The sequence below is a fragment of the Phyllobates terribilis genome, unplaced genomic scaffold (assembly GCF_046119375.1).
Source record: "Phyllobates terribilis strain yellow unplaced genomic scaffold, ASM4611937v1 Scaffold_6113__1_contigs__length_46820, whole genome shotgun sequence".
In the NCBI taxonomy this organism is placed as follows: Eukaryota; Metazoa; Chordata; class Amphibia; order Anura; family Dendrobatidae; genus Phyllobates; species Phyllobates terribilis.
The window spans coordinates 21891-31412 of NW_027368857.1; the positions used below are offsets into that span (position 1 = coordinate 21891).

Below are 9522 nucleotides of genomic sequence, written 5' to 3' on the forward strand. Positions count from 1 at the left end.
CAAGTCACAATTGAATTCACACAGATAAATGAGTCGGTGAGCACATAATAATATCAAGTAAGTCACATCACTGAGACTATAGGGAAATTAAAACAACATGTTTCAGGGCGTCTACCATTGCAAATAGAGAAAAAACCCAACATCCACAATGTGAGTTGATATGCAGCGTTTAGTACATCATTACACGTGGTCGTTCACATCTATATCAAAGGATTTGGCACATCTATAGAGAATATTACTGTGATCTAGACTAAGCAAAGTCAAGACCCTAAATACGAGGATTACGAGTATCCGAAGGAAAGACAACCAAAAGGGCATAAGCTAGAGTTGTACACATCAGTGACGCAACCGCAGGAGGAGTCGCGCGACAGCGCTAGGTGTGCGACCATGCCCCAACACCTCACGACCGCGCCATCCTACCGACGAAAGTCCGAGTTCCGACCCATGAAGAGACTGCGCTGACAAATGTGTTGTCGTGCCACTGTTAGGCCGGGAAAGCACTGAAACCGTACTTCTCCTTGATGATGCGCTTGTGCTTTGGGCTTCCTTCATTTGTAAAGTCCGGGATAGGGTTAACTATTTGAAACTCTTGTCATTTTAGAATAACTAGGGAGATCTTTGCCTCCTCCCTAAGCATCCATTATAATTTCACATTTCATTTTACGTAGTTCTTAGCAATGAGCCAGAAGTAGTCATCCTATACTTTGTGTGATTGGTTGGAGCCATTAGGCTGATTCAGTGTGAGGTTTCTAATCCTTTGGTTCTCAATAATAGTATATCTCAATTGCTTTATCCTCTTGCTTATAATACTTATTGAATTGAATTTGCATTCTAGATTGATCACCTAGGTTGTTTAGTTCAATTTCATATAGCTAGGCTTAGGTTTATCCTAGTTGGAGAATCTAACTATTAGAGTAGCAAAACAACTACTTGGACTAATTGGACATGTAGGGGTGTGGAGGATAATGATGTGTAAGTATAAAAGTTGCGATGCGTATTCCGATCTATTCTTGTGCTTAATGCTTCCTTGGAATTAGTTTTAATAGTGTTAGGGTTGGATTTGTAGGTAAGGACTACTTGGGCTATTTGACTTAATTAGCTATAAAGGAACAAGGATTAGGGCAATTAGAAGATATATGTAATACAGGGAGAGAGAACCCAAATAGAAGAAACTAGGACCATAGAATAAACTTATTTGGTGAATACCAATCATATGAAGTGTTCGTCCCATTTTAGTCATCAAATCATCATTAACAATTAGTTTACCAAATTCCCCTTTTTGTTACGTTTTGAGTTAAGTAAATTAATATCGTAAGAACTGATCCCTTTCGGTTTCCTGTGGGATTTGGCCCCTACTTACCACTTTGCTTTAGTAGATTAGTAGTTGGAAAAATATAAATTTGACCGGAGAGCCTAACGACACCTCAGTCAAATTGATGTCGTTGCCGGGGAACCAAATTTTCTTTTCTTGCGATATTAGTTTGATTGACTCTAGTGCTGGCTAGTGTATGGTCAGTACACTTGCTACTAATCTTCCACTTGTTGAGCTCATTCGAAGGATCGAAAGGACTTCTAGGAGGAAGATAAGAGAGAGAACAACGGAGGCGATGAACGATCTAGATAATCATGACAACAATCAGGTCCCAACATAGACCCCAGAGCAGCTACAGGCTAATCAGCTGCCGATGAACCAATTTCTAGAAGCTTATGCGCAGCAGAACAATCTAGTGTGAAATAGGATGTTGCAGGAGCGCACTACTCCCAACCTGACGCAGCATCCTCAAGCGATGATCCTACCACCACTTGCGCAAGGATTCACTTTTGAACTTCATTCCGGAGTGATCAACTTGCTCCCTACTTTCCACGTTATGCCTGGAGAGGACCCCATCATCCACCTGAACCAATTCCATGACATATGCAAGACCCTGAAGCCGTTCAATGTGTTGGAAGAGCAAATCAAGATGAGGGAATTCGACATCACGCTGAAAGACAATATTAGATCTTGGTATTACCACCTTCCCATATGCACGATGGACAACTGGGAGAAGTTACACCATGAGTTTCTGAACCGCTACTTTCCGGTGAAGAAGGAGAACACGCTGAAGAGGGATATTGCACAAGTAGAGAAAAGAGATGAGGAGTCACTTTACGACTACCTAGAGACGGTAAAAGGGATTTCTTCTAGCTGCCCTTTTTACGGCTACGAACACCAAGACTTGGTTTTGTTTCTTACACATGGGCTTCTTACTAATGAGAGGAGGATGGTTGACATCGTGTGCAGAGGAAGCATTTTCAACATGACTCCGGATGATGCAATGGAAAAGTTGCAAGCATGGTTGAGAATACGAGAAGTATTAGAAGGACCTACAAAAAGGGTGGTAAACGCTGCAAGTTCGAGCATGGAAGGATCAAGCTTAACAAGAGAGATATTCGAGATAAAAAAGACGCTCGTAAGTCTACTACCCAAGAGCGGGCAACAACCTGCACGTCTTTGTGGTATTTGTTCGAGTACAAGTCATCATTTGAATCAATATCCCAAGTTGCGGGACAACACAATCGCGGAGGTAAATGCGATAGGAGGATACGGACCTCCTCGGCAATGGGAGAATCAACAGCTGAATTTCCAGCCTAGATACAAAGATCAGTAGGACCAACAAAGATGGAGGCCTCATGAGCACAAGAAGAATTCAGGAACTCCTACTATGGAGATGATCTAGAACTTGACAAAGACTATCTCCACCCTCGTGTCAAACGCACAGAATACCGATTCTAGGCTCAAGAACTTAGAGGTTAAGATTGGGCAGATCGCGCATATCGTCTCAACACTAGCTCAAAATAACTCAAATTCACTACCAGCACAGACTATGGTGAATCCGAACCAAAATTTACCGAGCTAGAATCTTAAGAATGTCAGTGCAATGGCATTGAGGACTAGTAGGAATTCAGATAAGAAAGCAGGACAAGAAGAGGAACTAGAAGAAGATTCGGCATAGCCGTGCCCGCGCCAAGACCCGCGCGACCACGCTTACGGTTATGTAGACCAGGAGCGACCACACCACATAATACCGGACTGCACCGCTATTATTGAGTTCAGGCGCGAACGCCCCCCATTGGTGCGTGACCGTGTGTTTAGGGAACAAGTTTCCGGAAACATGGTGCGATCGCGCCCCATAGAGTGCGACCGCGCAGAGGTTACTGAGAGCCAGCCCGACCGCACCCACTTTGTTGTTGAACCTGATGAGGCTGCAATGCTAAAAGCCGATATGACTATCTTGGTGGAGGAAGAAGAGGAGCTACACAAACCGAGAGGTGATTTTACGATCCGAGAGAGCAACTATGTATGTTCCAACTTCCCTCCACTCTACTCCGAGAAACCACCGGCCCTCTTTCCTGAGGCGTTAAGAGATTCCAGGAGGCAGGTAGATGACAAGGAGTTGTTTGAGCTCTTTAACAAGTGCTCCTTGAATATCCCACTACTAAAGCTGGTTCAGAGCATACCATGTGATATAGGGATTCCCTACAATGGCTTGGAACTAGATTCACAACCATTCACTAAACAAGAACAAGTGTTCTTAAGTTGGTGTTCTAACTTGTTCAAGAACAAGGAAGAACAAAGAGAAAATAGAATGGGGGTTTGAGAAATCAGAAAGGATAGATGCTTGATGATGATTTACTCACTCCACACCAAACACCTTGGACTTAACCTCAACACAATGGTAAGATGAGATAAAACACAACAAACTTTAACTCAACATAAAGGGAGATTATACAACCCTAAACACTGAGAGCTTCCCAAGCATTCAAGTTCACACAATCAAGATTAAATGAACAAGATACCTAGGCAACAAGGGGCAGATTCAATCTGCAAACTACACTAAGATACACTACGTTTTTGGCCCATGAGAACACTTAGGTTTCAATTCAATCAAATGCCCTTTTGGTTAGGTCATTTTTGGCTTTTATACCTCCAATGACCAAGGCCTTCTACCAGCTGCAAGCTCGACCAAAAAGGTCCAAAATACCCTCAGGAAAGTGTCTTAAAAGAGTAAGGGAAAAGGGGTAGAATTGCACACTTTTACAACCTAGCCGGGTAAGGTGTAAAAGTGTGATAGTTTCACAAAAGTGACATGTGCAGCCTTGATCTTGATCTTGGATGGCCTTGATGTCTTCATCGGATTTGTTGGGGATGTTCACCTCTTCCAAATACTAGAAGGGTGTAGGCAATGGGTTCCATTTGGTGTGTTGAATCCAAACCCAAAGTTGCCTTCATAACTTGATCTTCTATCTTCTTAGCCAATACCTAGTGATTGGTCCTTTGTTTGTTGGGCTTAGGGATGCTCCTGCATCATTCCCTCCCTCTTGAGAGAGGCCTTACCCCAGGCCACCTCCTTCCATGATGTGCAAGGGTTCCTCATGGCTTAGTTCCTCCATTTGGTCATCTTGGCTCTCTTCAAAAAGTGTAAGGTCTCCTATGTTGAAAGTGGGGTTGACACCATATTCTTCTGGTAGATCAATGACATATGCGTTTTCACTAATCACTCTTAGCACTTTGAATGGCCCATCCCCTCTAGGAGAGAGCTTTGAAGTCCTTAGGTTGGGAAACCTATCCTTCCTTAGATGCACCCACACTAGGTCACCTTCTTTGAGTGTCACCTTTCTTCTGAATTTGTTCTTGCTTTTTGCCACACTCTTAGCCAAGTTCTCAAGCCTTTCTCTGGTCCTTTCATGAAGCTCCTTGATGAGTTTAACCTGGTTCTCTGCACTATAGTCATACTTCTCTTTGCAAGGCAAAGGAATAAGATCAAATGGTGTTAGGGGGTTAGTGCCATAAACACACATGAATGGGCTCAGATTTGTGCTAGAGTGTGTGGCCCTATTATAGGCAAACTCTACATGTGGTAACAAGTCTTCCCAAGCCTTTAGGTTACTCTTAATCAAGGATCTAAGCAAAGTACCTAAGGTCCTATTAGTCACCTCGGTTTGGCCATCAGTTTGGGGGTGACTAGAGGTAGAGAACAAGAGCTTGGTGCCTAACTTTCCCCACAAGGTCCTCCAAAAGTGGCTAAGGAACTTTGGGTCCCTATCACTCACTATAGTCCTAGGCAATCCATGGAGTCTCACAATCTCGTCAAAGAATAGGTTGGCTACATTAGTGGCATCATTTGTCTTATGACAAGCTATGAAGTGAGCCATCTTACTAAACCTATCTACTACCACAAAGATGGAATCTTTTCCCCTTCTAGTCCTAGGCAATCCAACTATAATGTCCATACTAATGTCCAACCAAGGTTTACTAGGGATAGGCAAAGGGGTATATAAACCTTGTGTCTTGATTTTGGATTTGGCCTTAAGGCACTCAATGCATCTTTTAAGCATGTTTTCAATATCTTTGAGCATGTAAGGCCAAAAGAAATGGGAACTCAGTATTGATAGGGTCTTGTCTCTTCCAAAATGTCCCATTAGACCCCCATTGTGTGATTCCTCAACAAGTAGAAGCCTAAGAGAACACTTAGGTATACAAACCCTATCCACCTTAAACAAGAATCCTTCAAACAAGTAATACTTGCCCAATGGACCCTTGCTTAGGTAGTGAGAAAAGATGGATCCAAAATCCATATCTTGCTCATACAATTCTTTGATGTAGGTGAAACCTAACACCTTGGAATCAAGAGTGGTGAGCAATACATGTCTCCTAGATAAAGCATCAGCTACAACATTGTCTTTCCCTTTCTTATACTTGATAATGTAAGGGAAAGTTTCAATGAACTCCATCCATCTACCATGCCTCCTATCAAGCTTATCTTGGCTCCTAAAATGCTTAAGTGACTCATGATCAGTATGCAAGACAAACTCATTAGGCCATAGGTAGTGTTGCCAAGTTTTTAGCACCCTAAACAAAGCATACAACTCCTTGTCATAGGTAGAGTAGTTTAGAGTTGCACCTTTGAGTTTCTCACTAAAGAAAGCAATTGGCTTACCCTCTTGCATAAGAACTCCTCCTATGCCCACACCAGAGGCATCACACTCCACTTCAAATGGCTTAGTGAAGTCCGGTAGGACAAGTAAGGGTGCCTTGGTTAACATAGCCTTGAGCTCTTGAAATGCTTCTTCTTGCCTTGGTCCCCACATGAAGATGATGTTCTTCTTGGTGAGTTCAGTTAGGGGGGAGGAAATGGTGCTAAAGTCCTTAACAAACCTTCTATAGAAGCTAGCAAGCCCTTGGAAGCTCCTAACTTGTGTTGCACTTGTGGGTGTTGGCCAATCTTGTATAGCCTTGATCTTCTCCTTGTCCACCTCCAACCCCCTTGAACTCACTACAAAGCCAAGAAATGTCACATGATTAGAGTAGAAATCACATTTCTTAAGATTAGCAAAGAGTGATTCATGCTTAAGTTTGGATAGTACTTCCCTGAGGTGGAAGGCATGATCAACCATGGACTTAGAGTAGACTAGGATGTCATCAAAGTAAACAACCACAAACTGACCAATAAAGCTTCTTAGCACATGGTTCATCAACCTCATGAAGGTGGAGGGGGCATTGGTGAGGCCAAAGGGCATGACAAGCCACTCATAGAGGCCAAACTTAGTCTTGAATGCAGTTTTGCACTCATCACCTTCTCTCATTCTAATTTGATGGTAACCACTCTTGAGATCAATCTTTGAAAAGCAAGTGGCTCCATGGAGCTCATCCAACATGTCATCAAGCCTTGGGATGGGGTGTCTATACTTGATGGTGATGTTGTTGATGGCTCTACAATCAACACACATCCTCCATGTGCCCTCCTTCTTTGGCACAAGTAGGACTGGAACTGCACAAGGAGACATACTCTCCCTCACATAGCCTTTATCTAAGAGCTCTTGGACTTGTGTCTCAACCTCCTTACTCTCCATTGGATTCATCTTGTAGGCTGGTCTATTAGGGAGGATTGATCCAGGGATGAAGTCAATTTGATGTTCTATACCCCTTAGAGGAGGAAGACCTAGAGGTAGCTCGTTGGGAAACACATCTTGAAATGAGTCAAGGACGTCTTGGATGGGTTTGGGTAGTGTTTTTGGTGGTCCATCTCAGTTCAATGTGTGGGACTTGGCTAGGCACATGAGCCTTGCATCTTTAGGAACAAAGTCATCCTCTTTCACCTCCTTGAACACTAGCATAGAGAATTGTCCTTGGCACTTTGAAGTGTACATTGTCAATGGCTTCTCCTTGACCTTAGGCTTCTCCACTTCCTTCTCCTTAAGTCTCTTAGCTTCTGCAGCTTCAACAATTTGGTAAGGAGTCATAGGTTTCAAAGTGATTAGCTTACCATTAAACATGAATGTGTTCTTGTTAGTGTAGCCATCATGTGTGACTTTGTTATCATATTGCCAAGGTCTTCCTAGAAGTATATGACATGCTTGCATAGGTAAGATATCACATAGAATGGTGTCTTGGTAATGTCCTATCTTAAGAGTGACCTTACATTGCCTATGTACTCTAAGCGCACCACAATCATTCATCCAATGCAACTTGTATGGCCTAGGATGCAAAACTGAGGTTAATTGAAGCTTATTGACTAATTCAGTGCTAGGAATGTTGCAACAACTTCCTCCATCTATAATCAAGTCACAAACTCTCTCCTTAACTACACACCTACTATGAAACAAGTTCTCTCGTTGGTTGTCTTCTACTAGTTCACTTTGAACACTTAAAGACCTTTTGCAAATTAAGACCTCTCCTTGTTCATATCCTATCTCTTCATTCTCATCTCCTAGGTCATGTTCATTTTCTATTAATAGATTAGGGTCACACTCTTCATTATCACTCTCGGAATCACATTGTCCTAAGGCATTAATGACCATTACCCTCTTGTTAGGACAATCTCTCATATAATGACCCTTCCCTTTACACTTAAAACACTCAATGTTACTAGACTTAGGAGGTACTGAATTAGATGCATGAGGGGGTCTAGAAGTACTCCCTTGGGTGCCCAAGGCATTGCCTTGGGGCTTAGGAAATGCATGCCCTTGAGCCTTGTAAGGCTCCCTTGAGGGTGTGGAGTCCTTGGGCTGAAATGGAGTGCTAGGGACTGTCCTTCCCTTCCATGTATTTCCAAGGGTGCTAGGCTTAGTACTTTGTAGAAACTTAGCCTTCAACTTCCTCTCCACCTTGATGGCATTGTGAAGAAGTTCTACACTTGTGGTGTAGGGATACATGTCCACCTCCATGGCAATGGAAGGATTCAAAACCCTTAGATACCTAGCATTGGAAGCCTCATCATTCTCAATCACATTGGCCATGATCATTGCCACTTGCATGGCATTATAGGCTTCCTCCGCAGTCATGCTTCCTTGCTTCAAATTCTCCAACCTTTGCCTCAGTTCTCTTGCATAATGGTGAGGTATAAACCTTGCCCTCATGAAAGCCCTCATCTCATTCCATGTGAGGATGGGAGGTTGATGGTTTTGCCTCCTCCCTTGTACTAGGTTGTCCCACCATATCATGGCAAAGTCTTGGAACTCTAAGGTGGCTAGTTGCACCTTCTTCACCTCTTGAAAGTTGTGGCATGACCATATCTGCTCCATCTTCCTCTCCCAAGTCATGTATAAGTCTGGATCACACTTCCCTTCAAAGCTTGGAATCTTGACCTTCACATTGCCTATGCCATCTTCCTCTCTTTGTCTAGGTCCTTGCCCTTGTCCTTGGAATCTTGGCCTCCTTTCCCACCTATCATGTCCCATGTACCTATCATCCTGAAACTCATCAAAAATTTCATCATCATACCCATTCGATTAGGGAGAGTTAGGTTCAGAAAACTCCCTTGGAAGTGCCATGGGTGGTGGTCTAGGAATGGATGGGTCATGGACTCTTACCGGCCTCCTAAAAGGGTCTGGCCCTAGTGGTTGTGATCTTGCTCTACGTGTTACATCTGGGGTAGGCAAGGGTGCTTGGGGGTTGGGACGTGAAGATCCTCCAACTTCAAAGTGGGTACCGAAAAACCATGGGTGGGGTCCTAGGTCTTGTACCTTTGGATTCAAGGGTGGCTAGTCTACTAGCAAGGACATTGTATGTGTCATTCATGGCAGCTTGGTTCTCATTTCTGGACCTAGAAAAGTCCTCCCTCAAGGTCCTAAGGTTCTCATTCATGGTCCTAATGTTGTTCTCATTGTTCTCAATCATGGTCCTAATGAGGTGCACCAAATCTGGTTGATTAGTGATGCTATTGTCTGAGGGTAGGTGTGGGTGAACCTCCTCTTGTTGAGAGCCATGTTGGCATCCTTGTTGCGAGCTAGGCATGATCACAAAAAGAAAAACAACAAACAATGAACTAGGTTATGTTAGTCTAATAACTTGTGTTTGATATATGTGTTTTTGTCACTCTTGTCAAGTATGTTCCTCTCACTTTGTTGGCTATGTCTTGCTACCTTGTAGATGCAATAATTCAAGTGTGAATCATTGAAGCTTGGTGCACTAAAGGTGATCACAATTCATTGAGCAAAGTAAGATAGTAGTAATGATGATCACTTGCAAGAATAGTAAGGCAA

At 43.1% G+C, this 9522-nt stretch overlaps 1 pseudogene; it reads right to left on the bottom strand.

The window, feature by feature from the left end:
• Nucleotides 1-4371: 4371 nt before the first annotated feature.
• On the bottom strand, nucleotides 4372-9124 carry LOC141250770 (uncharacterized; annotated as a pseudogene).
• Between the last annotated feature and the right edge of the window lie 398 nt (nucleotides 9125-9522).